Source organism: Dendroctonus ponderosae, unplaced genomic scaffold, assembly GCF_020466585.1.
Source record: "Dendroctonus ponderosae isolate FM_Combo_2020 unplaced genomic scaffold, Dpon_F_20191213v2 Dpon_F_20191213_5, whole genome shotgun sequence".
Classification (NCBI taxonomy): domain Eukaryota; kingdom Metazoa; phylum Arthropoda; class Insecta; order Coleoptera; family Curculionidae; genus Dendroctonus; species Dendroctonus ponderosae.
The window spans coordinates 1,239,290-1,247,899 of NW_026018715.1; positions in this window are offsets into that span (position 1 = coordinate 1,239,290).

An 8,610-nucleotide genomic window follows, 5' to 3' on the forward strand; every position below is an offset into this window, starting at 1 on the left:
AATTGAGTATTCGAAGCAACGTGATGCAGACCAGTACATCAATATGTAATTTTATTACATAAGTTTATCACAACTGCAGAAGTTAATCACAGGACATCCCCAAATTAAACTCTTACTTGTTACGTAGATTCTTCCAAAGTTCGATATCCAAGAAATTCCACTCCAAACATACAAATTATTTTTTATGTCTCGGTTTAGAATTGGATTGTTTAAAATACGAAGTCAAGACAGGCTAAAGTTTACTGTCTTTGCTTCTCATGTCTAAATTTGGACATAGGTGTCAGATTGCCCATACCTCAGGTAAGGTCAATTAATTAATTGTCGTCGTATTAACACTATTACCCATTTTAAGCTTTCGAGACCACACTGTTGCTACTTACAATAGACCATTGTGAGATATCGAATTATGAAACAACTTTGAAATTTTTTCAATTATTTTAGTAGAAAAGCGCATAAATAAAAGCTAATACTTATTAATTAGTTAAATAATATGAAAATAATCTTTAAAATTTATTGACTGACGGTTTCTACAACAATTTAGGTGTGAACTGATGTTGAAACCTGATGATCTCATTGAACTCCCCTGATGAAAGTGACGGCTGTTTAACAAGTGGCCATATTTTGTTGAGCAGTCAACAGACACATAGCTTCCTTCATGGATATTGTCGTTGTGATTGCCAGAAAAAAAAGTAAAAAATGTATTTTTTGAAATTTAGGTTTTCCTTAAGTTTGAGCAAAATTGTCAATGTTTTATTTGCAATGTCTATTCTACAAATAATTTCTCAATTTACTACTGATTTACTTCAAAATATTGCTCAACGGTCGAAAGTACATATTTAAAAGCTAATCTTTATTGTTTATCAATTGAGTTTTGCCACTATTAACTTTGGTCAACAAATTACCATTTCCTAAAATAATCGGCTTGTGGAACATGCTAATTGACTATATATTTTGAAGATATAACCATGTTATAACTGCGTCGAGGAAGTACAACTCGATGAATTTTAGACACTGTTATACTTATTATATTTTAGACATTATTATTTTAAGTTTTAAATAGTAGGTACACCATCAAAGCCAACGTTCAAACCATTCACCAAAAACTGATTATTTGTCAATAAGTATTGATGATTGTTTCGAAAACGTTTGGTAGAGACGTCAGTTTTTACAAATTGAAACTTTCCGTAATTTTTCTTTCTTCCTAATACTATTATACGCTTGGCCGTAGACTCTTTCATTTTGATACACGGAAACAAACATCGTAATCAAAATGTGATAATAAACCAGTCTTCGCAATGATCATTGAATCACTATAAAATATTGCTTATTAGCAAACATGAAATGGCAACTTAAAGAACAAATTTTATCGAGAAATAAACTAACATGTTTCTATAACGTTTTGTCCAAGTAAGTCATACAATCCCTGCATGCATTACTCTAATTTTCAATCAACTTTTCCAATCTACAACAAAGAAAACAACGTTCAACTTTTTATGTTTCTGGCTGAAATGTTAACTCGGTTCAATTATATATTTTGGTCAGCGCTCTTTTTATTATGTTTTGTTGATCTGCGTGAAAGCATCAAGAAATCAAACTATAAAGTGACTGTAAAATCAAACTCACGATTAAAATTACGTAGTGAAATACAATGCTAATATTTTCCATTTGTCTTTATTAAAATAGCTCTTGATATAAAAAATAGTTTAGTAATCATTTTTGGGAAATACTCGTAACAAAATCAAAATTATGTTGAGCCTTTTCAATTGAAAAATGCACATTTTTAAAAAATCGAGTACGTGACTGAAACAACTGATTTTTGTAGGTTCGCGTATAAATTTCAAATACAATAAAATTAACGTTTGTCTTAATTATTTGTGATATTATACAATTGTACAAAAAATAGCCTGTTCTCACACCAAACTTCTAGATAAACTTCTATTGATGAAAGTTTTGAAATTAAATCAATGTATTTTTAAAACAGTGAGAAATTATAACCGAAAATATACCAAATTGATGAGAATAGGTAGTACTTATACTACTACATGTTTTGAATCGAAATAGCAACCATAAACCTTAACTATCTAGATGCTATTGCAATTTTTTAAATAAAAATAAACATTATTTCACTATTTAAGGGAAACTCTACAGATGGGATATTAAATACCTACATTTAAAATCTGTATGTATATGAATAAAATATATTTATAAAATGTAGATGTGTTGTTGAATTTCCATATGTTTTTCGTCACAGAAAAGGAAATCGAGAGTTAAAACAAAATCCCAAAACAAAACACCTATTATTAGGTTTAATATTTCATATTATTATAATCTTAAAATAAAATAAATGTTTGTGTTGAATAGTCCTATAAAAGGGGCTACGGGCTCCAAAGGTGCAGTCCCGAAACAGGATTTAATTAATTTTTGCCGAACTGTTTACGCATAATGTACATATTGGAACAGTCATAATAAAAAGTCACTTCCAAAAAAAGTGAAGGCACAGGTTATCGAACATCATGATCTTCCTATTTTATAAAAACTAACCAAGTTTAATAATTTTCGACGTTTACAGTTTCACTCCTGAGGGATGCTGAAAGTGGTAAGCGATGTGAGCGAGTCGCATTTTCCATGGATTTTCTTTCATTGCGCCGATGCTGTTATTGGAGTTAATGTCAAAAGAAAAAGATGGTCACATGAGATTTAGCTAGCTCTTCGTAACTGAAAATATCCTGGAAGCACCAAAAATTTCCTTATCAAGCCAGTTTTCCTCACTTAAAAGGAGACAGTGAACACTCACTTAAAGTGAGTTAAAAGTAAGAGGAATTTTTGGGTTCTTCTTTGGCGAATTTTCGAAACATTGGAGTTGTCCAACAATCAATCACTTCCCCTTAGTAATTGAAAAAATCCTCGAAACTCCCAGAAATTTCCTGATCAAGTGAGTTTTTCCTCACTTAAAGCAGCCGATTTGCTCTTTCTAGTTTATGGACCGCATTCAGGAATTTATTGTTTTACCTTGGCAAACTTTTGAAAAATCCGTGTTGCCCAACGACCAATCACTTCGATATAGTATCTGACGAAATCCTGAAAAATTCCAGACATTTTCCAATAAAGTGTGGTTTTCCTCATCCAAAGCCGCAAATTTTCTCTCTCGAGCGGTATTCTGAGTAGGCTTGAGAAATATTTGTTTTTCCTTGAATTTTTTTTTTAAATGCGTCTATCTATACCAAAGGCCAACCGCTTTCCCTTTTTTTGGGACTACCTTCAATTTGCTATTCAAGTGAGTATTTCTTCACTGAAGGCAGCCGTGCTTCTCTTTCGACTGATGGTATGGGCCGCATTTAGGAGTTTTTGGTTCTTCCTTGGCAAATTTTTGAAAAATCCGCGTTGTTCAACGATCAATCGTTTCGATTTAGTATCTGCAAAAATCCTGAAAACTCGTAGAAATTTCCATTGAAAATGGGGTTTTCCTTATTTAAAGCCGCATATTTATATTTTGGAGTGATATTATTGTCAAACTTGATAGATTCTTTATTTTTCCTTGACATTTTTATAAAAACAGGACCATCTCTCCCAAGTGCCAATCGATTCCCCTTAGTAATCGAAAAGGTCCTAGAATCCTCGCTAAAGCAGCCGATTGCCTCTTTTTGGTGATGTTATGGCCGGCATTCAGGAATTTTTTGTTTCCCCTTGGCTTACCAAATCGCTTTGACTTAGTATCTGAAAAATCCCGAAAACTCCCAGAAATTTCCTATTAAAGTGAGGTTTACCACATTCAAAGCCGCCTATTTTCCCTCTCGAATGATATTCTGGGCAGGCTTGACAAAATTTTTGGGTTTTCCTTGACGAATTTTTGAAAAACTCGTGTTTACCAACGGTCATTCGGCTCGCCTTATTAACTGAAAAAATTATGGAAGCTTCCAGATATTTCATACAAAAGTAAGGTTTTCAAGAAAAGTCAGCCAGGGCCAGTAAGGGTGACTCCATGATAACTCATGTTTCAACGTCCAAAATTTGCTACGATCGACGACAAAACACAAACTATTTTGTCTTCCATCGCTGCGTCTAAACTACCTAGGGTACTCTAATACCGTACATTATGTTTCCTGCGTTTATCGCGTTGAGTCGTATCGCCTAGCTCGGCCGCCGTTGTGCACGTACCCTTAGTTAGTATTTCAAACCTATTACATATTGATTCTTCATTTTCCCTGGCAAATAAGGTGGAATAGACCAAGCCATTTTTTTATCAGTTATTCTGACTGTCCCGGTCTGACTGATGCTGTAAAAAAATCCAAAACGTTCAAAACCACAGCGTTTAGTAAACATTCTTTAATTTTTTACAAGCATATAAAATATTAGAAAACAATGATTAAGAAATAAACTATTTACAAAACGAAACAGATTCAAAAAGGTTGACTACATTTTGGTTTTGGATGTTGTTTTAAAAAAGTGCAAAAAGGTTCGATATTTTCTTCATTACTTGTCATGAAAAGTAAAGAATTAATTTCCTAAACTAGAGATGGTAGCTAAAGAATTAAGCCACAATCAAGAAATTTATTGAAATAGGTTATTTAGTATACAAGTTAGAATACTTTCAATCTGCGCGAAAACTCAGGCAAGCACTTTGTTAGAACTGAGTGCCTAACTACACTAAGAAAAACTATTATTGAAGCAAACTAAACCGCGTGGAGCCACGCTTAAAAGTAACAGTTATACAACTAGTCTATAAGTCCATGTTTATGACATGTCTGACAGTCTCCGCCTCCGCATTAGCCTGTTTCCAGCCAGTCCTTAATTATTAAATCATCACCCAGAAAGTTGAACGGGTCATTCATTAAAGTTGAAAAGTTTCGAAGTTCTTGCAACGAACGTCAGAAAACCCCGTAATATGCGTTCTCTTTCAGTTACCATGAGACTCCTCTACCTAGTGTTACTTTTTGTCTACTTTTTAACCAATCGAATTAAAGGAAGTTCTAAGATTGAGGGCCATAACGATCGGTCTACTCGAAGATTAAATATGCTTTAATTTGGTTTCGGAAGTACAGTTCTACTTATTTTTCAGTTAACAGCAGTTTTGGCCAATCAAAAAATATATTTTTACCGGAAAAAGGAAACAAATATTTTAAGGATATATTTTCGCAAACTTCCAGCTGTTATTAAAATTATATTCCTTGCAGCTTTTAAATCAGTGTAAATTATTCATACTCGATACTATACCGCTGCACCGGTTTGAACCAATCTCTTCCTGCCTCATAAAGAAAATAAACAACAAAAATAAACTACTTCACCCTTCCTTCCATAACGCAATCCGCTCTTGGGCCTTCTTACGATCTACACCTTCGCGGCTGCAGTGCTGATCAATTATGCAACACCGCACGGATTTTCCTCCAAGATTTAATATTAATTTGTTCCAACCTTAAAATTTTCTTAAGCTTAATGAGATTTCGAGTAAAAGTTTAATTTCTTAAACGGATTAGCAAAGAAAATATTGATGTATCGGAGAAATTCGTTGCGGTCTCAACACGGGTTTTTAACTAAAATGAGATTTATATACCATTGGAACAACGGTAATTCAGGTAGTTTTATATTACCTTATGAAAAAATCTAGCATCAGATTTCTTTAATATTATGAAATTAAAGTGGTATTTTGAAATGGTCGCCTACTAGAATACTTCAGCATTCGAAAAGATAAATTACGATATTTCGTTCAATTTATGAAAATATTTGATAGTTAAATATACAATTTTTTTGATGAAATTGAACGCGAATGATGATTTTTGCCATCATCGGGAAGTTACAGGTAGATATACTAGTCAACAATAACACGTATTTGTCAAATGCTGACTGAGTTTGAAGCTTCTTTCACAAAATGTACATCAATATCGAATATGCGGGTATGATTTGGTAGGTATGGGAAATTGTGAAGAACTTACGCTAACATACACACGCTAAACACCCCCAGAGACCACCATTCAAGGAATGACGCGAATTTTGAAAATTGAAAAAACTTTGTACGTGTGCTGAATGTGTTATGCTTGAAACATTTTGCATCTTTTAATAATTTAATTTGTAACACACTTAAGCTAATAGTACAAATACAAAAGCAAAGCTGTAATAAGTTTTAATTAGTAGTTTTTGTAAAAATTCATAGAAATGACGAAAAGCCGGCTTTATAGTTTCAGACCATCGAGTAAATTTAAATTGAAGTTTTAGAGTCGGATTTTACTTATACTATTTGTAACAACAGGGCAGGCCAAGTGCGCACTTTGTGAAAGGTGAACCCGAAGTCTCCGCCAAAGCAATTAGGGCCGCTAATGTCTTGTCCGGTCGGCCCACACTTTGTCACTACTTTTCCACCAAGTCCCTAATGAGGTTAGAGAATATCGGACGACAAATTACGGCACTAATGTGTTCTTGCTGGACCATCGGACTTACCACTTTAGAAGTTCAAGAGTCTACTGGTCTGCTAATGAACCTCTAATATGCAGGTCAGCACCAATGCAGGTAATGCGTTATCCATTAAGAGCTGCTTGCTGGGCTGCCGTAGTTGTAATTTATGGGTCTATAAACATGTGTCATGTTGTGGGATCAATTCGAAAAAAAAGAAGCGATGTTGTAACACTATGGGTTTTTCTAAAATTCTACAAAATCCTGTAAAACCTAATTCACCCAGTTTGGACGAAGCCTCATACTAAGATATTTTATGTTTGCAATTTGATATTTCAAAACTAAGGATTAGATACACATATTATATGGATTAACATCTACAGGGCTTTAATTGCACAACGTGCAACTTTAGACATCTTTTGAAATTGAAAAATTAGGCAAAACACGTCGACTTTGCCTATTTTTGCATCGAGGGGGACATGGTTAATTTAGCTCTGACAAGCTAACTAGGGTCTATCTCTTCAACCACCAAAACTTTCAAATAACATATGGCATAACCCTATAACATGCCGTTTTAAAGAGGGTACAAATCTGTTGCCAATTCTCAAGGAAAATATAAAAATGGATGATAGGTTTAAGATTAAAGAAAAAGTCCCATCTACCTCAGTCCAGTCTACCTTAGTCGACGAAAGTGACCAGAGATCACAGTTTTTCGTTTCACCTCAAGTCGTAAACATCGGGAGTGTTTTTGCCTCAAGTAAACCAGTATACATCGCAGACTCTGGAAGAGAAGTGTCTGAAACCCCAAACCGTAATTATTCATCCTCAAATCAAATCACTGCTCAAGTGAGCTAATTGGAAACAGTTCCCCAGTCAATTAGAATTACGCTACTCAGCCCATTTCAGAGAACATACTGCCCAGGCTAATTGGAAAAAGTGGCCAAATAAACGTGTCACCAGTCCAAGTTAGGCAGGCACATACAAAATTGGCAGATTTTATTTGCTCCTGCAACTGCTCTCAACGATACGCACCAAACACTGACGCCACACACACATCGGTCCTTCGAATAGTAGAAAGTTCTCCATATACTCGTGTCTGGCATTCCTGATTATTTATCCGAGTGAGACCAGTACATTTTGGTCCAACGAGCTGGATTTGACCAATCTCAGGAAAGTGCCACCCCCAACATTTGGTCATACGAGCCGGATCAGGTTAGTTACAACTTGATCCTCCAACAGCAACTTATTGATTTAAAAATGTTAATATATTCACTGAATTGTTCAGACTGTCCGCCGTTATTTACAATTTCAGTTTTTACGTTCCACTCGTGACGTTTTTCACTCAATTACTTTCGAATGGGCCGCTAAGTAAACGTCTAGAGGAGTCAGATCTGGACACCTTGCTAGACATTCTTTTACACTCTTTCTATTAATTCCACCTCAAATTTGCAGGGATTCCACTGATTTAACCATTGTCTAAGTGGTAAATAAAAACAGATTTTCTTTATCAAGTAGAATGCCTTCATTTTTAACGATTTTATTTTCTATAGATCATATGATAAGCAGCTCTATCACATTTTCTTGAATATTATGAGAAAATCTCTATTTCATGCTAGATAGACCTCCAGATCAGTTTGCTTTATCAGTTAGAAAGTTGTTGAATCAGCGGTAATTCGGCTTATAGAATTTCCAATAGTGTCTTCAGATCTGATACATTGGACTTTTCCTTATGGGCTTTCCTTTAATTTAAAAACAGTTGTTTACAACACCCCACTTAATAGAATAAGAAATCAAGTATCACGAAATAAAAATAAATTTTGCCTTAAATTTACCTAGCGAATAACGGTGGACACTTTCAACAGTTCATTAAATGAATTAAAAAGGTCAAATCAAAAAATTATCGGATATTTTCTTGATTAATATATCTGTGTTAATATGACGCCAGGCCGTTTCTAAATTTTGAAACGACTATCCGATTTTTCTTTTTCATGCGGTAGGTCCTGTTAGAATAAAATTCAATATACAGGGTGATTCAAAATTGGCGTAATTCCTTTTAAGGGGTGATAGAGGCTCCCTTGGGGAGTACGAGAAAAATATAGAAACATTTTTTTTCGAAATTTTCTAGAAGATATTTGAAGAACAGTTGAAGATCGAATTTCAACTTTGTTATTAAGCATTATTTTGAAATTGTTCTATGTTTAATTGGTAGCATATTGGAATACTTCAGCA